Raw genomic sequence first — 26,138 nt, 5'->3', positions numbered from 1 at the left:
AAAGGAGAAGGGAGGAAACTGAGTAGAGGGAGGACAAACATCTAAAGCAGGTAGTAAGACAGTCCCTAGGTCAGCATCTTACTCTGCAGGATTTACCTCTGTTCCCACCTTCTTACCTCTGCCTTTTCATTTGTGCCAAATCAAACATTTGTGTGACTCTCCTACATAGAGAAATAGGCAGGCTATAAAACCTCTAGCTAGCAGGGCATGCAAGACAAATTAAATTGTTCCAAATTGATTACTAGTTGAGCTTAAAAGCAAAGTTATTGGCCGTAGGTTAAATTCTTTACTGCTCCTCATTTCATTATTTACAGAGCACGCTACTTTCCAAGTCACTGCAGTTAAGTTTTATAGTTTGCCCGCTCTACTTGAGTTAATAACTGTTGGCACATAAAACATTGCAAATGAAGCTGCCCTCAATCTTCTGACTGCTTGCTTGTTTTTCTGACAGCCACTGCTTGCACATACATGGACGAGCACTGTTTAAATCCTCTCCACCTATCTCATCTTCAATGTATTAAGTTCTGACAGGGATTTTAACATCTCTTGCTTTTCTCACAGAGTTCATACCCCTGGGGGAGAGGGGGCGAGTGGGCGGTCAAAAGCAGTTAATTTTACTCCCAGCATGATGTTTCATTCAGTAACTGCACTAGGCAAAATTGTCTGATAGTAATCTGTTTCTTTCAGTGTCCAGGCTCTGATCTGTTGCCAGTTGTGCCTTAGAAACCACTGCATAGATGGTTTGAGGCTCAGGCCAAAACCTCTGCAGACGCAGTTCCTCATGTGACAAGCTGCTGTGCTTAGCTAGAGGCAGAGGTTAGGGAGCTGCAGTCTGCTCTGTTGCACTGTCAACCAGTTAAAACAGCACCATCTCAAACCTTAACATGTCTATTCTGTTTAAAGATCAGCTTTACAGCAAGTGAAATGGTGATTTAATACACCTGAAAGATGTAGGTTGCTAGTAGTGCTCGATTTCAGTGGACATGTAGTCAATATGCTTTTAAATACCTCATTTAACTTCAATACTACAGACACTGTGTATTATTTTAACTGGAGTCCTGGAAACAATCAATTCCCTCCCGTCTCTGGATTTCGAAGTTCCTGAAAACAAATTCAGGTGCTGTTTCACTCATTACATTCTTTACTACATGTGTGTCCTATGGTAATACAGGAAGAGAGAAAATATTGAGGGAGTCATGCCACATAGCTGAACTCACGTTGCAAGAAAGAGCTAAACAGCCTCTTTGCCAGCCTGGCTAAGTATTTCCTGCCAAGGTAAATTCATTTTTAACCACTGAAGGAAACAAAAGAATGGTAAAAGGATACCTGCAATTTGCTATTACACAAAATAAGACAGGAAAAAAAAAAGCATTAATAGCATAACTATAGATTTATTTTGATAAATAAATACCTTTTAAACATATTAAATTCATCAATAATAATTACAACAGGATAAATGCCAGCTATCCAAAAATAGTTTTGCCTGCCTCTCTCGAGTACACATCTCATGATGAAGACAGGCACAAAAGCAAAAGTTTTGGTGTTATGCAACATCTCTAGCCATCACAGGCAAATAAGTTCCTGATACCATTTAAATGGTATCCATCCATAAGACCTCTGAAAAAAAAAATCTCCTTGAAGTTCAATGCTATACTGCAAGGAACAGCTTTCTGTACACTTTCTGTTGTAGCAGTCATCAGATTAGAAAGAAGTCATACTTGCCGAAATAGCTCAGTGCAGCTTTGCCCAGTTGGACACGGGAAGTCATTTCTGCTGAGAGAGAGCTAGGCTCCACACTTTCCAAACTTCTAGGTTCAAGTAAGACTCCTTGTAGCCCTCCTCCAGTTGAGAAGGCTTTTAGTGTTTTCCTTGGTATCCACAAGAGAAGCTGAGGATGCTACTTACCAAAGACGTGTCTGCTTTTAACAAGTTGTCCCACTTGTTCCCAGTAGAACACCGACAGCTTCACGACTGCGACTCTGCAAAGGGAACCAATACATAAAATTTAGCACTTGTGAAGATGTCAAAGTTACATATCACAAAGTTAGATAAATCTGTAGTCCTGACCTTGCAGAAGTCTGGTTGCCTGTTCAACCACAGTACTTGACTTTGACAAAGCTAAAAGGATGATACAGCACTTAAGAAACTAGATGGAATGTCAGGCTGCAATCTCAGCACCTAATCTCAGGTGTACAGTGGGGTCACTGCTTGGGCAAGTGGCTCTGGTACTGTAAATATGCAGGATGCCAACCTCTTTCCACAGCAAGTACAGTTAAGAACGATTTCAGCAAGGCGATAGGAAGGATAATATAACAGCATCTGGAGTGCCTCATCTTTTGCCTAAGCTTAAAAGTTCTCTCAGTTTCTGCTGAGACTTGGACCTTTATCATCCAAGTGCATATGAGAGTAGTCAGACAATCACAGAGCTGTCAATATGGAAGTAATAAACATTAGTCTTTGCAACAAAGATACTCAAACTTAGGGCAGGTGACTCAGCTGGCACTCCAGCAGAGGTATACCAAACAGCATTTAGGCATCCAGAACTCTGAACTGCACCTAATCACCTTTCATATTTTTATGTCCTCCATGTACTAATGGAGAGAAACAGAACATATTATGTCTGCCATTCCTCTCCCTAAGAAGGTGGGATGTTATTCAGGAGGGCACATGATATTATGGCTTTGGATATTCTGCAGTTTTGTAGAGAGCAGTGGCACATAAATGGCAGAGGGATGAATCATTCACTTCAGTGCACAGCATCAGTTCCATCACTGCCGGACTCAAGGCTTCCCATGCAGAGCAGCCCCAGGCAGGGGCTCTCAAAGCAGTACAGTCCATCAGTTTTGATTTCTGCCTCTCCTTAACATCCAGTTTTTTGCAAATCCTATAGAAGAGATGTGTTGCAGTAACATTTATTTTAAAGACTTCTAATTGTGGGAAAGGGAAGTTTTGAAAGACTTCTAATTGTGGGAAAGGGAAGTTTTGAAAAGCTAGAGTTAAGACAAGCACGATTCCCAAGATCCAGCTATCTCAAGAAACCACTGAAATACCTAAATACCCTGAAACAACTCAGGCAACGAAGAGCAGAAATGGAGCCTTCATTCCCTGCAGGAGCATCCTTTCCCTCTTGTGTCACTCACTGCTAACTGGAGATAAGAGCTACAGACAGAAAAGGGCTGGATGCAGGAACCACAAACAACCACTTCGCAGAATTAGCACGTCAGTGAAAGTCTCCCGGTTATCTGTCTTGGAGTACATGCTGAAATTGCAAAGGCTTGTGTTCTCCCTCTCTGTGGTCAGAATTCAAGCTTCTAAGCCAGTTTGTAACTGAATGGGGAAACACCACACTTTTAAAATAATCACACATGATTATTTTAAGTGTCTTTTCAGTAAGAGCACAGTTGGTGTAACGAGCAAAGGTGAAGTACAGCAAAGCATCTTCAGGTGAAAACACCAATAGTTCAGAAAACAGCAATGCCAGTAGGTATAGTCCTTGGAAGCCACAGGGTTAGTTTTCATCCAGGAAAAAAAAAGTTGTTAAAAAAGTAAAGAACACCATGTGCTTGGTTGCCGTCTGATTTCGTGAAAGTAAGATTGTACCCAGTCAGCCTGTCCTGAAATCCTCTCTCTGGTACAGCAGCTGATGAAAGCCTCTTTTCTACATACAAAAGAGCAAACATCTCTATGTTTGGATTTTCTTAGCAAGTGAAGCCTCAAGAGTGTGGTTGCAGAAGAAAGGCCATGAAGAAGATGCATAGCTTCTCAGAAACTACTTCTGCAGGAAGTTTAGCCGAGATTTAAAAATCCAACTATGGAAATTACAGACGAATGCCTTGGTTCAGAGGAAGGAAAAGCTAACAGTCATAGAGGAGATCTGAAACTCTCCAACAGCCCAAACACAAAATAATGCTTAAAACTGGTGAGGGAACAGAAACAAAGTGTAAGAAATTGATATAAAGTTTTTAATGCAGATGTATGGCTGTTTCCTTGAAGAACTCCCCCAAACGTTTTCCCCTCAGCAGGGGAAAATGCAAGGCCTTCCACCAAAGGGTACCAGAGACACTGGCCGAGCCCCATGCTGAGGTTAGATTGCTCATTAAAGCACAGCACTGGGTCCAAACAAAGCAGCCTGACCGTTTATGGCAATGCTGGGGACACTGTTTTGAATGAAATAGAGCAGAAACTGGTATTTTCCTAGATGTACCACACAACTTCCATTCCAACAAGTCAATTGCCTCTTATTAGCAGCCCAACTTCAGGAATACATTAAAACACCAATCTACTTACACTTCTGCTAAAGCTTAGGATCTGACCTTGTTCATAACGGTGTATTTAGTGAGCTCCACAGGTGCCAGCCAGACTGCTGCAGACAACGAATGGGGATGCACAAATCTTCACAAGAAAGAAAGCCCCTCCTATCGTTATCCCTGGCTGCTGCCCAACCTGGGGATCCTGCCAGCAAGAACTGATGAGCAGCAGCAGGTACAACTGTGAATCAGTATCTCAGTCTGACAGGGTTGCATTTTATTGTAGTATCTGTCACAAGACTCGGCTACGAACATATGGAGCTGCAGATCATGAGGTATGAATGAGACACATTGGTTTGCTTTGTGATGCCCTTAGGAAGGCAAAGGGCCCACTGGATTAATGCAAATGAAAGTCTGAAGGAAGATGATGGCAGGGATCTGCCCAAGGTCAAAACCAGCACACAAACTCATCCTGTTCTTTAATCTCCCTATACAGAAGCCAATTGTAAAACTGAGAATCTGAATCAGGAATGCCAACAGAAGACCCATTTTTCCACATCTGATATAGGAATGTGCAGGAAAACACAGCCCCGTGTTTTAAAAATCACAACTACGTTCCTAATGATTGTCAGAAATCATCGAGGAGAACAGTGAGGAGTTAACGACCAGATGCTCCAGCAGTGTGAAAGCTGCCCAGAATGGTAATGAAGAGCTGTTAGCCTTAAAACCCCTTCTTGTCTCACAGCTCTCCCCCAGTATTTACTTTGTTGAATTTCAGCACTCCTAACATGCCAGCTTCTACTTCTGTTGGAGTAGCTGCCTTCGTGCCTCCACAGCCCTCCTGCAGGACCCTCCCACAGAACCACCTCCTCCTCCTTGCAAGCACCACCAGTGCTCGGCCCTGCCCAGCCGCTTGTGCGACTTGTACAAACCAAAGTGATGTTGAAGAAGGAATCTTCTCAGCAGAACATCATGTTCAGAAGAGAACTCATTTGTACGTACTTGAAGGTTAAAAATGACATTTTGCTAAGACTATAGTATGAATCCCTGTATTTTTTTTTCTTTTTTTTAAAAAACCCCTATATTTAGAAACTCGATTTGGACTCCCACTTCCTGAACTATGAGAAAGCATGAGATGTTTCTAAATGTTTTACAATTTGTGTCATGGCTGATTTTACACTACTAAATTTCACAATGTGCCAGATCAAGCTAACCTGCCCCATATAGGTTTGTGCTGAAGCTTGGAAGAGGTACTCGTGGTAGAGCAGGGGCTGACAAGAAACTCTTACCATGCCACCTCAGCCAGCAAATACAGCTGTCTCATGTCTTCCCTGCAGCAGAAAGGCAGCTTACGGAGGAGCTGCCACGCTGTTTACCTTCCTGGTCTGCATCGCTCACATTGCTTTACATACACTACCTCTGCTAAGGCAATCTCACGGGTGCCCAATGGGAGCAGCACCTCTGTTTTGCTCAACGTTCAGGACTTTGTTTCTAACAACCTCAGCATGAGATAGTAGCAAGAGTAAAACATCACAGTCTCCCGTCCTGAAAAACTTCACGTCAAAGCCCAGCTCTTCTTCCCGTCCTCCACGCTATAAGCAAACGATGCTGAAGGCCAGTCCTACCCACAGCCACTGCTCACTCAATGGGTCACCACCCACTGTGACTGCAGGGAGTGGACACGGCCCAGGCTACCCTTCTGCTCCCCGAAGGTCCCAAGCAAGAGAGACCCGCCTGACATACCAGCACGGTGGGGGCGGTTTAAGTGCAAAGAGCATCTTGAAAACATGATCCCACCAGCACGCTTCCATCCATAGAGCAAAACTCCTGCAGCCGGTCAATCTGGAGACGGCAGCCCCTTCCTCCCAAGGTGCCTGCAGGACCAGCCCCTCGTCCTGACGACGCCGCGTCCTCCAGATTCCTGTTCCTAAACCACAAAGACACAAGCCCACCATCAAAGTCCATTTTGGCAACACTTTCGGCAAACTACCCGCAACCGCGCCCGGAGACGCAGGGCCGAGCACTGCTGGCGGGCACCGCCCTGCCTCGGCACCGCCATCCCGTCCTCCCGCCGTCGGCCCCAGGGCTCCGAGAGCGACCACCCGCCGCACCCGCGGGGACATCCCGGGCCTCCCTCCCGCCCCTTCGCTCGGCAGCGGTGGCAAACAGGTAGCGCCCGAGGAGCGGACCCTACCCGCCGCCGCCACTCACGCCGCGCTGCTCCCCTCCGCGCCGCTCCGCCGGGCGCTCTCCGCGGCACGGCACGGCCCGGCCGGAGCGGCGGCGGCAGCAGCACTGGCGCTGTCGGGCGGGGCAGGGAGAGGCGGGAAGTGCCACCGCCTCACGGGGCCCTTCGGCGGCGCCGCGGCCCCAACCTGCTGCCCCGCCCCGGCCCGGCCCAGCCCCGGCCGCCGCTCCGCAGCGGCACCTGCCGCCCCGCCCCTCGCCCTCCCGCTCCCGACGCCGCGCCTCAGGCAAGGGCAGCGCGTGCCGGCGGCCTCAGGGCCGGGACGGGGCCTGCGGCGTACAATTCTAAAAAAAGAGGGGGGAGAATAAATCACCCAGCCAGAGGAAAATCGCCTCTCATTGGCTCCTGCTTCTTTTCAGAGAAGGGAGGCATTTTTAAAGGATGGCGTTGCCATGTAAAAACTCAGTGTTATTGGAATCGCATGTTAACCTCAGCCCTTTGATAAATGCTGGCGTGCCACAGAACCGGGAATGGTGAAGTACTGGTGGATGTTACAGTGAAGAAAGCTGTGGGAAAGGCTCAGGGTGAAGCCAGGGTGATGTTTCTCCGGTTTCATTCTGCCAGGAAGCATCGAGTCGTGTGCTAATTTTACCAAAGCTTTTTAAAAAATGCCACCATCCCAAAAGAAATCTCCCCGAATGAAGGGGCTGAGCAAACTAAAGCATTTTTAATTTGCCTAAAATGAAAGTGATGCTAAAACTGAAAAGTGTTTCTCAACAGAGGCTGAATAGACATCTGGGGTAAAGCATTCCTTCCTTTGGGAAGTCCTGACATCAACGATACTGCAAAGCACGCAAGCGCACATGTTTGGGCATCACCTCTGAGGCTGCCGGGCAGCTCATGCCTGGCTGGGGCTGAGATGGGGACCAGAGACAGGCAATGGCCTCCTGGTGCCAGTGGTGACAGGCTCTGTGTTTTGGGACGAGCTTCACCCTGGGCCCTGGTTTCTTCAGCAGCAACAGACTAAGATTTTGACAGGGGTGCTGCATGATCCAGTCCTCCTCTCATATGCCCTGGGAGTAGGTAGCATTCAGTTTAAGTGCCTGTGCTGTGCTGACCTGTGGCTATATCTTCTATGTATTTAGGCAAGAGTTTTATTGTCCAGTAGATTTCTAAAGTATTTCCAGTTAGGCATCAGCCAGCCAAGGAATTTATTGCAAAATTATCTAAGCCAAAGAAAACCCTATGCTGGTGAAACTAGTCAAAAAAACCCACTATTCTACCTGTAGCTGCTGGGTCACAGTTGATCCATCACATTGCCGTTATCAACTCCTGGAGGGGCTGCACAGGGTCAGGAGAGCAAGGGGCTAGATAAACACCAAAAACAAACACTGCATCATTCTGATATCTGCTGCCCTCTCTGTGAGAGGCAAACCCCAAGCTGTCCTCCCCAGCCTGGAGAGACGGTGGACAGGCAGCAGGCAGCCACCTCTGTCCATCTCCACAAAGTCCAGCAGTTGGGTAGGTGAATGGATGACTATGACCATTTGACAATAGCACACAATATTCTAATCATTACTTGCAAGCAATCCATCAGTGAATTAAAAAAAACCCCAGAGATTTTACTAATGACTGTCTTTGGGGCCCGGGTAGAGCATTCAGCTGGCAAATGCTATGCAGGGCAGAGGGGGCTTGTATGTGCTGCGTTTGCTGCAGCATTTCATCCAGCTCTAACAGGAACCATGCTGCCCTTCAAGATCAAAGAGATTGTTTCTGAGGCTGAGTGGCAAATGGGGGCAAAGCTCAACCCTCTCTGCCAGCCTCTCCACAGCAGCAGTTCCCAGGGCAAGCAGTCTCTGGTACCAACATCAGCCCCAGTTCCTCACATATGTGATGAGTTCCACAGCCAGGAGCAAACTCCTTTGGAGATAAGCACATGGATACAAGTGTTTGCAGAGGTAGGTTTTAGGAGCTTGACCCAAAGCCTATTAAAGCTGGCAGCACTATATCCCTTGATTTCAAGGAGCTTTGACCCACTGCCCTGGGTGGATTTCCATCAGATGCTTTTATTACTGTTTTAGTTCTCCTCTGGGTGGGTGGTGGAGCAAATCAAACAAAAGACTGAAAATTAAAACAAGACAGAGTACTGGAAAGGCCTTGCATGAACAGTGGTACGATTATCACAATGATTTTTAAACTATATACAAACAGTTTTAAAATAGGAAAATAAGAAATGGTGAATATCTTTGTAGCAGTTTATGTCTACTGTGATCTTCTTTGTTCTGGCTTGTTTTCTAACGCAAGGCTCTACTTTTAACTTCAGCTTTTAAAGGAGTGTAGTTCTCATGAAGCAACTTTGAGACGTGAGGCAGACAATTCACAGGCTGTCCTCCCCTGCATGGCACATCACTAGCATCCAATGTGATCACTTTGTTTCATCCCAACAGATAATAATCATACAGCACTTGTATACCTCTTGCCTGCCCTTGTCACACCCAACAACAAACTTTTTAGTCAAAACAGCAGCGCTTCGGTGTGAAGCTGAGGTGGGGGGACAGGGAGTTAAGGACAGGGAAAATTTCAAGCTGGTGTTTATTTCTGGGTGCCAAAATGTATTTAATATTTTATTAGCTGTGCAGTGTGCAAGACAGCTTATTATATTTGGCTCAAGCAAAGCAGTCAATGTTTTTAAATGTGGAGCATCCATTTGAAATCACTAACACCAGGCACAGACCAGGCAGTCGATGAAATATTTAGTTTGTAAAGCAATTCAGTGTGGAAGGCTGAGACCAGAAAAAAATGCTGGGATGTTGAAAATCACAATGCCCAAGTCTGAGGTACCCCATCACAGAGGCTTCAGAGCTGCAGCAGTTGCCCAGAGAGTGAGGCTGCAGGGTCTCTGGGGTACTCTACACCTACCAGGGCACAGGAGCCCATGCCATGCATGGACTGATTTGGAGGACACAGGCAGCAAAGCTTCTCCCGGGATCCAAGTTTCCCAGATGATGCTACCTCTTGCACATCTCTCCCCAATTTGAATGGCCGAAAGCACTTTCCTAATGGGGTGAGGAGGCACTTCAACCAAGTTTGACATTTCTGTTGTCATAAGATTGTCCAAATGCTTGGCATGCCCTGCTCTGCATGCCTGTGTTCACCGTGGTTGGTGGACAACTGCTTGGATGTCACCAGAGTAATACAAGCACTTTCCAATAGTAAGGTGCAGCATAAATACATTTGCAACAGGAGGTCAATGGTGCAAACCGAGCTAAAGAAGTTACTGAATGGTGCTAGCACTGACATTGTTGGGATGATAACTGGCTGCCAGACTACGTTGAAGTTTCAGGGCAACTTTGGTTAAGAAATCACTAACCTACTGCTTTTGGAGTAAAATTTATTACTTACCAACCTCTGTTTCAGATGGCAAACTTTTAATGAGTTTGTCCAAGAATAACAGAATAAATTAAATCTGGTTAAATCTGTTTTCTCCTTCCTTCTGATTCAGTTTCACAGTTCCTATCCTCATCCTCCCATCTGCTACCTGTCCCAGCTTCTTCAAGTCTGCAAACCCGCTTTCCTCCAAGCTTTCAATTCTTTCTCTACATCCTATAAACTCACATCTTACACTCATTTCTGTACTACTCATGTACACTTCTGCTTAGTGATTTCTCAGCTCCCTACCATTTCACCTGTGCCCAGTTTCCAGTAACTCCAGCTTTCTTCCACATCATCAGACCCGTGCTGTGTGGTTGGCCAGATGGGCAAAGAGCAGCACATGCTCTGGTTGTGACTAGGTGCTGCCCAAACAGCCAGCCTGCCAGTCCTGCACACCTGGGAATGCTGGACCAGATTCCTTCCTGCCTTTCATATAGCAGAGAGAAAGAACAAAAATCCTTTTCTCAAGCAGTGTTTCAGTTAACTTAAGATCTCATTGATCTGGGATGTGGCGTTCAAAAAGGGCTACAAAACACCATGAAGGAGGGCTAGATCCATGCAAATCCAACTGCTAACACAGTCCCTAGTTATAAGTTGCAGGTAGAACCTCTTCATACTTGCTCCATGTCTCAATTTTAATGCTTTTTTTTTTTTTTAACACATGTGCATACACCTGTTTTAGGAAGGGCTTCATTGAGGCACATATTTCTAATCCAGGTGAAGGGTTACAGAAGGGAAGTTAGGACAAGTAGCTCTCCATAGCTCCTCCCTAGCATGCCCACAGTCATGTGGTGGCTTTACAAAATCTATTTAGATGTGCAGTAACCCACTAACTGTAGGGGTTGGAAAATGTTGCACAGTCTGCAAAGAATCAATATAGAGTCTCAAAAGCTAAAAAAATACCCAGTTTTTCTCATTGAATAGAATCTCCTAATAATCCAAGAGCCTTAAAGTTTTACCTGACTTACAATAATGTACTTTGGTACAATTTCAAAATCAAACCCAAGATCTACTCCACTGCAACAACCAACTTTATAGACTAAGTAACCACCATTTGAATAAGTGCTCTATTTTCCAAAACACTGCTGATGGGAAAGATGTTCCTTTCCTGAACTATGGCTTTTTCCTCTTTTACCTAATTCCTGGTTTATTATTCATTAGTCTCATATTCTGTACACAACTGAGATGTCCCAGAGCCTATTCTCAGAGCTCATATTTTCTTAAAATATATCCTTGATGTTTGCAGCCACGTTAATTAAAAGGAAGGGCACGAATGAGAAGAGTATGCCCAAGCACAGGTCACAGGAATCACTCACTGCTGCCCAGTTTTCAACTCTGTTACTGCAAAAGTACATTGCAGTGATGGCTGCACATTTGCTCCAAACCTTAGGGCAAACATTGATTTCTAGATCACAATTATTTTTGGAACATCTCATCTTCCAGCTCTCAAAAAAGGGCTTGATATTTTTTAAGTTTTGAATATAAATGTAAACCCTCATTCCACTTTCTTGTATGAAGATACCTTGAATTTTTAAAAGATAATGTTTAACTCCTTGCTGTTAATTAATCTTTAAAACAAAGTTAATTCACAAAATGCCTCTTGGTTGTTTGAATAAAACTGGTAATGTTTCCAAGAACTTACATCATACAATACTGTTGAAAGGATCACATTAATAAAATGCATTGGGCTTGTTCGTACAGCAGTGAAAACAAAGCTTACAAGAAAACATTAAGTCAGAGAAAGCCCATGAAAGATTTTGTCCTTGTTTTTTGCATGGTAAGGGCCTTAAAATGCTTTCCTTGTTTCTGCTTTTTTAGTCAGAAACCTGATGCTCTTGAGGCTTTTCAGATCTTGTGTACTCCAACAAGGAACGATGCCAGCTCTCTGGGACTCTAAATTTCCACCCCTCCCCAAAGGCAGTGTGGTCAGTATCTTCACAAAAAAGCTTTGCAGCGCTACAGGCTTGTGGCAAAGTGGCTGGAAAGTTGTCCTGTAGAAAAGGGCCTGGGAGTGTTAATCGACAGCTGACTGAAAATGAGCCAGCAGTGTGCCCAGGTGGCCAAGAAGGCCAAAAGCATCCTGGCTTGTATCAGGCATGGTGTGACCAGCAGGACTGGGGAAATTATTGTCCCCCTGTACTCAGCACTGGTGAGGCCTCACCTCAAGTACTGTGTTCAGTTCTGGGTCCCTCAATACAGGAAGGACACTGAGGTGCTGGAGCGTGTCCAGAGATGGGCAACAAAGCTGGTGAAGGATCTGGAGAACAAGCCTGATGAGGAGCAGCTGAGGGAGCTGGGGGTGTTTAGGCTGGAGAAAGGGACTGAGAGGAGACATGATCACTCTCTACAGCTACCTGAAAGGGGGTTGTAGTGAGGTGGGGGTTGATCTCTCCAGTAATGAATGATAGGACAGGACAAAATGGGCTCAAGTTGCGCCAGGGATTAGACATTAGGAAGAACTTTTTCACTGAGAGGATTATTAGGCATTGGAACGGGCTACCCAGGGGGGTGATGGAGTCACCATCCCTGGAGATATTTAAAAGATGCATAGATGAGGTGCTGGGGGATATGGTTTCGTTTAGTGATGGGCAATGTGAGGTTAGTGGTTGGACTTGATAATCTTAAAGGAATTAAGTAAAGGCAGAGCAAAGACACCTGAGAAATTCAGAAGCAGACAAGAAACCTTTTAAAATTATTCTGAGTATTAATTCTCATTTGAAATGACAGTTTTTCAGGGTAATGTCCTTTCTTCTAGCTGGAGAAGGTTGACTGGTTGGTAGTGCCCCTAACATGGGCTTGGTGCTAACAGGAGTGAACTGTGTTCCCCAGGGAACTGCAAACACTGGCCTCAAGGCTGTGTCTTACCTTGGTGCCATAGCAATGACTAGAGTTGTTTTGGTTTTTTTTTCTAAGAAGCCTTATTAAATGATGGCTCCTTCTGTGACATATATCACCAAAGCAGAACTGCACATTCATCATGAAGGAAAACTGAAACAGCAGGAATAAATGCTGCCCAGGAGCTTTGGGGAAAGATGCATCTATACTTTTTGCTTTTGTCTATATATGAACCTGGAGAATTTGTTTGGCATAAGGTGATCTGTGATTTAAACATAAGTTTTCCATGAGAGGCAGCATGGACACATGGCTCCAGCCATCTCACTGCCTGGCACCAGCTCAGCTGCGGTTTGCAAGCAGCTCTCACAGCCAGACACCTGCCTCTCTGTGAATATAGACTATCCTTACCTTATGGTTTGACATGACAGCCTTTTCTGGTAAGGTGGAAGGGGCTGTAAAGATCTGGGGCTGAGCCAATTAGATGCCTCTACGATCACTTTTTAAGAAGAAGCCAGAAGAGGAGGCTTTTTCCTCCTTCCTGTTTCTTCTTTCTGTGCCGCCTTCTTTTTCTGGCTGGTGGTGGTGCAAGAAGTAGGAACGGTGAGAGAAACAACCATGCGGACTCTAAGGTCAGTGATGAAAGAGAGGAGGAGGTGTGCTGGAGGAGAGACTTCCCTGCATTCTACAGAGAGGACCGGTGAAGCTGAGATTCATTTTCATTTCTTTAAAGACCCCACATCAGCAGTAGAGACTCATTTTGATAATGACCCTGTATCAGGGGCAGAGAGTCATGTTGCTAAAGCTGGCCCTGGACCAGGGGCAGCGATTCATTAAAGGCCCTGAGCCAGGGACAATGACTATGGCTGGAGGAGGCCGTGTCCCATAGGAGGGACCCAACCACTTCACTGCAGACCCCGAGTCAGGGGCAGCGATTTTCTTCTTTAAAACTATGGCCAGAAGAGGCCGTGTCCCAAGGGAGGGACCCTTTATCACTAAGGCCGGAGCAGGCCGTGTCCCGAGGCAGGGACCCAATATCCACAGCTGTGACTGTGGGAAGGAACCCATGACAAAGCAGCTCATTAAACTTATGCCCAGAAGAGGCCTTGCCCCGTGTGAGGGACCCTGTATTGGCAGAAGTTGCAGCTGCTGGGAGCAACCCACACCAGAGAAGTTCGTTAAGGACTGTGTCCCGGGGGAGGTACCCTGTGTTGGAGCAGGGGAAGAATGCCAGGAGTCGTCCTCATCTGAGCAGAGAGAAGTGGCAGAGCCCATCTGTGAGAGACTGACCACACCCCCCATTCCCTGCCCCCCTGAGCTGTTGAGGGGAGAGGAGGTAGAGATATTGGGAGCAGTGAGCTGGGCCTGGGAAGAAAGGAGGGATGGGGGAGGGAGATCTTAAAGTGCTGGTTGTAATTTTCTCATCATCCTGCTCCCTTTTTGCTTTTATTCTGTTCTGTTTCTTGTAGAATAAACTTTCCTACTTTCCTCTCTAAGTTGAGTACTGGAGTCTGTTTTGCCTGGAACCGTAATTGGCAGCGAGCCCTCCCTGCCCTTGTCTTAATCCACAACAACCTTGCTTATCTTTTTGCTCTCATTTTGCTAGGGCCTCCGCCATCCTAACGAGGGTGGGGGTGAATGGGGGCACCGAGGGAGAGATTGTCGTGGTGCTGCTGTAGTGCTAGCTGGGCCAAACCACGACAATTACATACATAACATAAGTGTTAATATATATTATATATAATATTTTATATATTTATATACAAGATATTACTATAAATAGATATTAATATATATTATACATTATATATATATTTTGCAGTGTTGCTAAATAAAAACCAGGAAAACCAGCAAATATTATTTACATTTTTTGCTAATTAGTCAGTATATCAGCCAGAGAAATAGCATTAATTTATATGCAAGACTTTAAAAATATTTTTATCAATATCTGACATCAGTAAAATACGAAGCATGGGAGGACACACCACCTGCAGCCCTGAAATCACCAGGCAGCCTCAGAGCGAGGGGATTAACCAAACATGAGGCATTAGAATATTCCAAAGAGGATCAAAAGAGATTTGCGACTGAAAAGCCACCCACCAGAATTCCAGTCAGCTGGGAAGCCGGACAGAAAGCGGGTAAATCTTTAAAGTTCATCTCTCTCTGACGTGCGCTGCAATACATCGCATCATGCTTCGCTGCAACATGAGATGCAAACAATGTCATCTTCCTAGAGTTGAAATTACAGCTTTGTCATAGTCAAATATTGTCTGGCAAAAAAGCAAAATCACACAGAATACGGTCACTGATACGGCAAAACCAAAGAGCCTCGAGGACAGCCACAAAACAGTAGCCAAACAAAAAATTGCCACACGAGGGCAAATAATACTGAGAGATAAGAGGAATTGAAGGACCGAATCTTAGCTTCTTCCAAATAAAAAAATTGCTCTCAGGGTTCCCAAATCAAAAAGATACTAAACTAAAATATTAAATACCACTCAGCAGAGGTAAAGACACAGGTGTCTGCAGATGAAGCCGTGGATTAGCAGATCAATGACACACCAGGCACGTGCTACTCCCAGTCTTGTACAATCGGTGGACTTTGATGTACTTAATGTGAAGAAATGTTTCAGAGGAATGTTGTACCAACATCTATACCTTCTAATTTTCACACTGAGATCAACATCATTAAGAGCAGCAACTGAAGAAGATTGAAACTAATATGAAATGAGAGTAACAGGCTTGTGTTTGCCCTGGGTCTGGCAGGGGTGGAATTAACTTCTTCTGCAGCGACCTGTAGGATGCTGCAGTTTAGATTTGTGGCTAGGACAATGCTGATAACTCACCAACGCTTCAGCCATTGATGAGCAGAGCTCGTACAGCATCAAGGCTTTCTCTCTTTCCCACTCTGCCCCTGCAGTGAGGAGGTTTGGAGGGACACGACCAGGAGAGCTGACCTGAGCTGGCCAAAGGGCTATCCCATACACTATGACGTGCTCAGTAATACAAGCTTGGCAAAAGGAGGAGGAGTAATGGGGAACGTCTGTGTTTATGGTGCTTATCATCCAAGTAAACATTGGATGTGTGTACTGAAGCCCTGCTTCCTGGGAAGCAGCTAAACATCTGCCTGTCAACAGGAGGCTCTGCTTTGGCTGCACACCTAGTTTGGGCTTCACATGGCAAACTGTCTTTATTTCAGTCCACAAGTCTCCCAACCTTCCCTCTGTCCAGCAGGAGAGGGAAGGATGTAAGCAGCGAGGTCTGTGTTTGGTTGTTGATGAGGGTCAACCCACCATATTTTTCCATCCCAGCTTCATTCAGACTAAATCAGCCTGCCCCTGGGAACTAAGACGTTCCTCAAAACACACTCTTCGTGGGTTTCTATGGTTAAGGCTAAAGATGTTTAATGGGTATAAAATGGAGTTTTTCCTAGTGCTTGCAGTAACTCTTCAAACCATCTTTGCCTAGAAGATCGGTTTGTCAGCCTTGAGAAATGAAGCTGTACAGACAAGCTCATTAAAGGATGGACTTTTGCTTCCATGAGAGCAGCTGTAATGTCTCTTGCAATTTTAAGAGCTTGGCCACTTTCTCTCAGTTTTTCTTGAGGGCAGGCATGAGGCATGCAGTCCCCTCACTTTAAGGGATGTCTTTGATTTAATTTGTTGTTCAGCTGCCTGTCCAAAGACTCCCCCTGTGCTGCAGTCTAAACTGGTCTGTGCACTAATGAGGTGGGCAGAAAAAATGGCTCCTTTTGAGCATAGAGTAAATGGGTTTTTCAAATAAGAAATGAACCAGAAGATGCTTTTAAAAGAAGCTGGGATACAGACTCCCTTGGAGGCTACATTAGGGCAAAGGCAGGGGACTGAAGAATATGCATCCCTCAGGAAGATTCATGGGTGACTGAATCAGAGCTGTTGCTGCTAAAGACTTGCCTTGCTGGCTGAGATCAAATCCCACGTACTTTCACGTATACACCAACAGCACTTTTTGCAGCACAAATATTGAATAAACTCCTTTATAAAATCACAAAATTACTCCAGCTGTCGCTAAAATGAGAAGATAAATTTAAAATAATTTTCAGAAGTCTAATTTACTGAAAAAGAACTGACATCACGTTCACCTTATAATAAATATTTTGATGCCTACAGACATTATCCAATGCCCAATGATCTAATTATTTTATTTGGGTTACTATCCAACATTAGATATCCATTCCACTGTATCGAGCTTTTCAGCTGCATCATCTTAAAATCAGAAGTCTTGTACACAGTGAAATTTATGACATGACACAGATCAAACAGCAATATTTGGGAGGTCATAAATAGAAATATTATCTATGACCACATAATGGCAAAGAAGAAAATAAGAAAATGGATTTCATTCATGGTATTAAAAAGATCTTGATATCCCTACCTTTGCAACTTGATTTTAGGAGAAAAATTTAAGTTTCAACAATGGTACAAATAATTTATCCTGGGCAAAAACCCCAAACCTGTCTTGAGGACATCATGAGCATTACAGAAAAATTCTGTTGAAGTAAATGTGTGTTATGGATGGTCAGTGTAACAGTTACTCTACATAGAGATTGAACAGAGTGTGATCACACATTTTAGGGGTCCTTTTAGGATATGGGCTACAATTCTGCTTTTAGGTGCCATCTTTCTAGTTTATTTTATGATATCCATTCTTACGTTAAATATAGCAGTGAGAGAATATTTTGTTGGAAGACCAAGTTAGACAGCATAAGCTGGTGTTGTGGAAGGAGTAATTTAGATTACTTAAAGAATCACCATCAGAGTCATTAGCAAAAATGATGGTGGTGGTTTGACCCTGGCTGGATGCCAGGTGCCCACCACACCGCTCTATCATCCCCCTCTTCAACAAGCCAGAGAGGGGAGAAAATAAGATGGGAGTCTCGTGAGTTGAGATAAAAGCAGTTTAATAAGGAGAATAGCAAAGCCAAGCACGTGAGAAGTGAAGCAAAGCAAAATAAGGTGTTACTGTCTACTTCCCATCAGCAGCGATATCTGGCCACCTCCTGAGAAGCAGGGCTGCGGTATGTGTAACTGTTGCTTTGGAAGGCCAAAAATGAATCATGCCCCTACTTCTTGCTCCTCTCCCCAAGTTTATATTGCTGAGCTGATGTCATATGGTATGGAATGTCTCCTTGGTCAGCCTGTCACCACCCACAGCTATTGGTGAAGTTGGGGGAAGGAATGCTGGAGGGAAAGCCCTGATGCTGTGCAAGCAGTAGCCACAACATTGATGTGCTATCAATACACATTTTTAGCTACCAACAGAAGGCACAGCACTACAAGAGCTGCTGCGAAAATCACCACCATCTCAGACCCACTACAGTGATTTAAATATAAATTTGTAAAAGTGCAACTTAGCAGAGCTTGATGGCAAGGTTCACTCTATTACTTACTACATGGAAGAAACATACAAAGGAAAATTGAGTCAGGATCAATTTAAAACCATTTACCTGGAGATGGGAAACAAAAAGAGTAGGGGAGACCCTCCCACTGCATTATGAGGTTCAGAATAGACTTCTCCAAGAGAAGCCTAGGTGTGGCTGGATCCAGGCGTGGTCTCAGACTTGGTCAAAGGTTTATATCTAGTGACATTATTACAAAGGGTAAGAAATGGCTGGTTGTGAATCTCACACAACTTTGAGGTAGCAGCAATTTAAGTTTTATTAAAACTATGATGGTAATCATAAGATTAGGTTGTGCAGTTTAAACAATACTTGATCAGCCAGTTATCAGAACGATTTAATAAAATTTGCTGTAATCTGCACTGTGCTTTAGGTAAAGGTTCAAAAATGGCAGAGTTCACACAAGATTTAGAACAAAGTTTTCGAAATCAAATCACATACAAACGCACACACGCGCACACACACACAGAGGTTAACCTATGACTGAGATTTTTCTCTCCAAATTGTGATAAGTTCTTGGTACCAAATGATCTTTGAAACCTCACAAAACCTAATTGTAGCAGACTACTCACTATTCTCCTCTGTTAGCATTTGTCAGCAGGTGATCTTTGACCTTTCTTCATCAGCATCTATCAGCAGATAATCTTGGAAATCCTCCTGAAAGCCTACTCTTCTAAATCCTGTCAAAATCTGCCCTGAGGGATGTCCCAGTCCAGGGGGGATACAGGGTCATAGCCTGCTGCCATCCCAGGGAGCTCAAAGGGTCTCACTGGGGATTGCTGTTTATAGGATTGCGAGATGATTGACTTTGGTCAGAAGGTTTTTTCATTTTGACCACAATTCTTGTCAGATAGTCCCTACACCTTCCAGAGCAGACTGTGATAGGCAGCAGGTGTTTCAGGTATGGCTCCCAGGCAACAGGAGTTTCAGGTAGGGTTAGGGAGTGCCTAATTGCCCTAACTCACTGCATTCATAACAAGGGCCAGAAAGTACTAGATTGTCCCAACCCACTGCACTTGTAGCCAAGACAAGAACGCAATGTAGACTGGTTCTGACATCACAATGTGGCCCAGGGAGTCTACATTCAAAGAAAAGACTCAAAGTATTTGATCTGATAATATGCATGATTCTAAACACCACATTGAACCTCCTGATCAGCTACTGCTAAAAAAAATTAAGACAGAGACAATGTGCCACTAACATAAGGTTTGAACTAGTAAAGGGTTTGTTGAATAAGCTTTGGGACAGGATAAAGGGGGACTGCCAAAGTCCCCTCAAAGCTTGTAAAATTTACCACTAGAAGTTTAATGATGGTAGTTCCAATCTCTGTCCGTTTTCCAGTAAGCTTTGGCTTAGAAAAGAGCACACCTTGGTTGATATTAACTGATGCTGTCTTTATTCTACAAGCAGAAATGTACATGAGAAAAATGTCATAAAGTAGTTTATGAGAATGAAACCTATTTGTGTCAGCCTTGGGCTCTTGTATAGCATGACTGTCACGAAGCATCAGACATCATGTATCATATTAGTTTGGGAAGTAGTCCCAAATTTTGACAAGGAAGCATATGCACAGAGAACTTCTGGAGAGAGTCCAGTGCAGGGCCACCAAGATTATCAGGGGACTGGAACATCTTTCATATGAGGAAAGGCTGCGGGAACTGGGGCTGTTTAGTCTGGAGAAGAGGAGACTGAGGGGGAATCTCATTAATATTTACAAATATCTAAATGGTGGATGTCAGGAGGTTGGGACATCCCTTTTTTTTTTATGGTATCTAGCAACAGGACAAGGGGTAATGGGATGAAGCTGGAACACAAAAAGTTCCATTTAAACATAAGAAAAACCTGTTTTACTATGAGGGTGACAGAGCCCTGGCACAGGCTGCCCAGGGAGGGTGTGGAGTCTCCTTCCTTGGAGGTCTTCAAGACCCACCTCGACACGTTCCTATATGACCTGATCTAGGTGGACCTGTTTCTGCAGGGGGGTTGGACTAGATGATCTCTAGAGGTCCCTTCCAAACCTACCATTCTATGATTCTATGATAGAAATATATATGGTTTAGTACACTAATTACTGTGATCCATTAGCTCATATGCTTAAGAGAGGTCATACCGAGTTTTAGCGTAATGATATATGGTTAAGTTTTGATAAAGTAGTTAATATAATCTCTGAAACACAATGGGATTGCAAAAAGTCCAGGAAGGCCATCCAAGCTGCCAACAACTCTGCAGCTTAGTACTGGAACTTCACTCCTAACTTGAGTAGGCTCTTTCTGCCTCTCCTTTCTTCCCCTTGCCCAAGCCAGAAGTCAGAAATTGCTTATTTTATATCCGAATTAAACATTTTTCATCACATGGAGTTCAGAGTTGAATATCCTACTTGTATGAGGCATGACATCTTACTAGCTGGAAAAATGTAGTCACCAACTCTGTTATGAGAAGCCAACGACTAGATGCTATTTTCACAGCAAAACTTGTGTCACTTAGCTCCAAAACAAGTCGGTATTTAGTGAACTAAAGGAGCTGTTCAGTGGCTTGGCCAAGAGCTCACAAACATACAGGGTCTGGCAAATTCTTTTCAGCAAGTGTCAATAGTGCACGCAGACAGACAGATATTTCAAGCCTCAGTTCTTCTGAATCAGAAAGGATGAATCAGGATGAGGAGTTTCAGCCAAGCAGGAATATTTATTAATTAATAGCAGTAATTAAATAACTGCCTAATGTCTGCAACCTGTATGTTTTGCTAATGGATGGGGTCAGCACAAACGACACAGACACCAAGTTAAAAGGAAATAGGCTGATTTTTACTTAACATTTAAAACACTAAGATAACAAGTGAAATAACGCAGCAAGAACCAAGCAAAACAGGGTAATGCACCTAATCGTTACTATACAGGAAAAAGTTATAGTGATTAAGAAAGATACATCACCAATTGCCCTATTGATACGTTACCATCACCCAGACCCGCAGTTGCTGGGGAGCCCCCGTTGCAGTGAGGGTTTGGAGAGCCTGACCCAGCAGTTGAGAGCTCACAAACAGTGTGTCCACTCGTGGCTGAGGCCTCCAAAGTCACTGCAAGAGGGTCACACCTTTGTATTGTTGGATGAACAAGCTTACATGACTTCAAAAGCAGAAGCATCTGGTTTCACTCTCCTTTGAGAGGGCTCAAGGAGGAACCAAGGGAGTTTTTCTATTTGACCTTGACCACTTATTTCCAAATAAGGCCAGACACCTAGTTTCATGGCCTTGTTAGTCTGCCTCTAAACAAGGAAAGAAGTCCATTCTCATGACATTGATCTTCACTAATGATTATATTTTATCTAAGCGAGATGTTTTGCTAATGATCAGACATATTTCACTAATGACTGGATACAAAGATTGTATTTAACATCTGGTTGGGAGGATCATCAAGAGATTAACTTTGGTTTAAGGCAGCTGCTCAGGCCTCAGTACTTCACTGTACCACTTACCATCTCCTCCTGTGAGCTGCCTGCATGCTTACAGAGCTCTCATTTGTCAGTTCATTTGGAGTTGGCTCTGATGTCTTAATGCAGCATTGCTTTGCAGGGTGCAGGCATGCCCGGGAACCGGGCAGGCACATAGCTGCTTGCACTGATAGAAAGAATAGGGTCTCTAATTGACAGTCAGTCCTCTTACTGCTGTTGGTACAAGATGGGAAATACTAATTGGTTTGTCCAAAGTCACCCAAACAACTCAGAGAACAGAACCAGAAAACTGCCCCTTCATCTTGTCATAGTCAGTCCTTAGGGAAAGATTTTGTCTAATGAAGAGAGGAATTCATGTTTGCATAAGTATGTGACAGAATTATGATCTCAGTAGAACCAAGACCCAAGTTTTAAGATTTTGAAATGAAGTAACCTTTTTTTGCTGTCCAAACTTATCCTTTGAGCTTTGTCAGTCATGTTTTTCTATGCTGAAAGATGATCCCAGGCCGCTACAACTTGTTTATGGCTGTTAACAGCTTCCTACCTAATTAATTAGTCGTGATTTTATTTAGAGGAGCTTGCAATATTTTTTCCTAAAGTCTTTTGAAATAATTGATTTAAAATATGCTAGATAGGAACCTACTATATGAAGACAGATCTGTTGAACTTACTTCTGAGATTCCCTGCACACTTAAAATACAAGCACTCTATTTCAAACATAATGATGACTACAATAAATTCATTACTTGTATTAGTGAATATGACATATTATTTTGTGGATATCACATGCACACTGTTGTCACATCATCCTGTCATGATATTTGTTTGACATTCAAATAATGACACAGTTAAGAAGAGAGTGTTCATCACCTTTTTATTAAGGTGAGGAAAAAATGAGGAACATTTCTCACTTGGACGATGCTTGTTTGGAAATAATTTTGAAACACTAGCTCCCTCAGTAGAGGCAGCAAAAATATCTCTTCTATCATCTTACAAGAGTAGCCTGTGAGCCACATTAATCATCTCAGACTGAAATTTATAACAACATATGGAAGACTTACTTCACTATTATTAGAAGTTCAAAGTTTCATATGTGTTCTTCAACTAATTTAAGGTTCACTTGTGCTTCAAACATTACACCCCAAGTAATAAGTGCTATAACAGGTCATTTGCATTCAGGAAATTATTTTTGGAAGAAGCTCCTGCTTGTTGCAAAAGGGCAAAGGCCACTGGAATTTAAAGTCAAGAATTGACTTTTATTAGGGCTTATCCACACAGCCTCTGGAAGTCCATATGCGCTTTTAATTGAGTTTCAAAGGATTTCAGTAACACTGCCTTTGGAGTACTTTGTCTGTCGTGATATTTTGCCAGGCTTTATAAATATTTACTTATGGCTTTGTATGTGTACTTGTTAGAGAATGGAATTGCAAACAAAATTTGGCCTTTTCAACCAGCACTGTGACTTTTTCAGCATCTTTATTATGCTTCAAATTTGGTATATTATTTTATCATTTGAAAAAGAAAGCAACATCATGCTATAAAATCTCTGTATCCATCAGTATTATAGACATGAGTAAAGAATTTCATCAAAAATTTTCACCCCTTTAGATGTTGATACAGCTTCTTTCTTCTTCCTAGCAGAAAACCAGAAGTAATATTTTGTGGTTCCCCTCACCAGTGCCTTTCATGCTGTTAGAAATATTTACATGGGCACACTGACGAACATCTCACTTCCACAGCATCCACACTCCACTCTCATCCCCAGAATCAAGGTCAGTGCTACAGCAGTAGGGAAAAGACATTTTGGAAGATTCTCAGCCCCTTCTCGGAGTCGTCACTGAGAGTTAGTCAAGTGAACAAAGTCTGTTTATTTAAGCTCTGAAACTTTTTTTTCTTTTCTATAAATATACTTCTGCTGTTACTCATGCATATAGCAGATGGAAAAGAAATTTATTCTAGGTTAGCTCCTGAACGCTGAGCTTTGGAGCAGGCAATATCAGGAGGTGGTGCATACACTGGGTATATACTGTGCCACTGAGTAGTAGTAAAAGTAACAGTGGCTTTTTCTTTTCCCAGATAAGGAAAAGTAGATTCATGATCTCATATAGGAAATCAAACTCTATGTGATACAATCTCACCTTTGAGAAATTTGGGGTTCTTATTCACTGTTATATTCTATTTGAGGAGTGTCACTGACAACAAAGTCTTTAGTATTGCATTTATAACCCCAGCAAATTGAAGTACAGTATTTAAAACTACTACAGGATTTAAAAAAAACTTAACAATTATTTGTTTAGGCAAATTGAATGTATTCACATTTCTTTTGAGGTGCAAGAAACTTCCATGTCATGGAAGTACCCAGAACCATCCAAAGTGGAACAAGTGAGTGTTGCTTTTAAGAGCCACAGTTCTCACGAGGTTTGACTATAGCTAAACTGGAAGCACTTTGGGAAAAAAACTTTCATTCTGCCTTCCAGTCAAACAGATGGACAGAGGAAACTGTTCTTCTGGGATTACTGAGTGTGCAGGCAGCCAGCAGGAAGAACAGCATTACTTGCAAAATTTACAGGGTCTTATGTTTATTATACTTAAAAAAAAAAAAGTTTTATTTATTGCAAATGCCACTGTGAATAGCTCAATTAAAAACTTTTGTTCAACATGTACTTCCTTACAAGGAATGGCTGTGGGAGCTGGGGTTGTTTAGTCTAGAGAAGAGGAGACTGAGGGGAGATCTTATTAACATTTATAAATATCTAAATGGTGGATGTCAGGAGGTTGGGACATCCCTTTTTTCTGTGGTATCTAGGGGTAATGGGATGAAGCTGGAACACAAAAAGTTCCATTTAAACATAATAAAAAACGATATTACTTTTCAGGTGAGGGAGCCCTGGCACAGGCTGCCCAGAGGGGTTGTGGAGTCTCCTTCCTTGGAGATCTTCAAAACCCAACTGGATGCATTCCTTTGTGACTTGATCTAGGTGAACCTGCTTCTGCAGGGAGGTTGGACTAGATGATCTCTAAAGGTCCCTTCCAACCCCTACCATTCTATGATTCTATGATTCTATGCAGGTGGGTTTTGTAACTTGCAAATACCAGTGCATGGAATGCATAAATACAACTATAAATAAGACAACTATCATTTACCTACAGCTATATAATCAATGTGTTACCTTACCTGAAATGTTATGGACAGTTCCAGAATATGTTGATTACTCCATCTTAAGAGAAAAACAACCTCTCAGGGAGTAACCCTAGAGAAAAGAAACTGAAACAATACAGGGCTGAAACAGTAATATTGAAAAAGTGGAGCTATTTACTATAGATAATTTAACATATTCTTTCTTTTCTAAAGTTATGTATGAAACAGAGGAGGCTGATAAGAAAATGCTGATTTCTGTTTCTCATAGAAAAAGTACAATAGACCTTATAATGGAAAAGAAAGGAAGGAAACTCTATAGTGATATAAAGAGAAGTCTCTTTACCTAATACATAATCAGCCCACAAGAGATGCAACTGTTACGGATTCAAAACAGCTGTATTTACTGTAACACTCACCTTGAAGTTTGGATCTGCTCTCATGCCTTGACGCTGAAGCCAGTTCTTGGCACAGCTCAAAGGTAGAGAGCTGAGATGTGTCATATTATTTTGCAGGGTTACTGGGATTTCTTGAGGGTTATACAATTATCTAGCGCCTATGATTTGGGTTAAAAAAAAGAATTTGAAAGCAGACTTGAAGGATCTGGTTATATGTTAAATATTTGAACGTCATCTCTGATTTCACAGCCTTAATCAAAATTGGTGTATTTTTAATTAACCATCAGAAAACAGAAAAGCACATATTTCATAGAACATGCAGCTTGATGACAATTTCACAAGAAAACTAAAGAAATTGGTGAAAACCAGAGGAGAGAATGGAAGACAAGAGGGGAAACAGGTATTCAAGAAGTACAGTTTGCATTCCATATAGCCATGTTCCCCTCTACACCTCTGGATATAGCCATGTGAAATGTCATGAAAAGATCATAGAATCATAGAATGGCAGGGCTTGGAAGGGAACTTTAGAGATCATAAATATTAAGGAGTTAGCTATTAATAAGCACAGAAATATAAATTAACTTTATGTTAATGCTTAGGATATTGAATGGCTGAATTAGATCCAAGAACACAACCCTGAGAGTCAACAATGACGTATTTAAAAAATATTTGCGTTGTGTCTTTACAAAAGCAGAGAAAGCTTCCCAGGCTTGTGTGAATTGGAAAGAAAACAACCTAAATTCTTGGGTCCTTACTGATTTAGTCGTACAAATGCAAAACCTGCTCTAGAGCCATGTGACTCTTCTGATACTCTCAATAAATATCCTGACCCCCATTAGCTTTCGTATTGATTACTACTCATTAATAAAATTGTGTTTTATTGTGGTCCTCTGTTAAAACATCTGTTCTTCCTTTGATCATCTGTAGAATGACAAAAGACATTTTCCAGAAAAACCCCAAACCAAACCTACACTATTTTATAATGGCTGCAGCTGCTGCTGCTAGGGAAGTTTGTGAAGAGAGT

The 26,138-nt window shown here is 43.0% G+C and overlaps 1 protein-coding gene across 4 annotated transcripts in view; it reads right to left on the bottom strand.

Moving 5' to 3' along the window:
* C9H2orf88 (chromosome 9 C2orf88 homolog) overlaps positions 1 to 6,545 on the bottom strand; it is a 58,072-nt gene extending 51,527 nt beyond the window's left edge. For 3 of the 4 annotated variants that reach the window (XR_009819261.1, XR_009819260.1, XM_062002486.1), the window contains exons 1-3: positions 6,442 to 6,545; positions 5,991 to 6,174; positions 1,906 to 1,979 (exon numbers count right to left, since the gene is read on the bottom strand). The gene's annotated coding sequence lies outside the window, so the exon portion shown is untranslated. The remainder of the gene's footprint in view (positions 1 to 1,905; positions 1,980 to 5,990; positions 6,175 to 6,441) is intronic. The other variant, XM_062002487.1, reaches the window with a different exon arrangement.
* Between the last annotated feature and the right edge of the window lie 19,593 nt (positions 6,546 to 26,138).

This window comes from Colius striatus, chromosome 9, assembly GCF_028858725.1.
Source record: "Colius striatus isolate bColStr4 chromosome 9, bColStr4.1.hap1, whole genome shotgun sequence".
NCBI lineage: Eukaryota > Metazoa > Chordata > Aves > Coliiformes > Coliidae > Colius > Colius striatus.
Note: the sequence above shows the minus strand (reverse complement) of the source record. Positions and strands in the feature narration are given on the sequence as shown.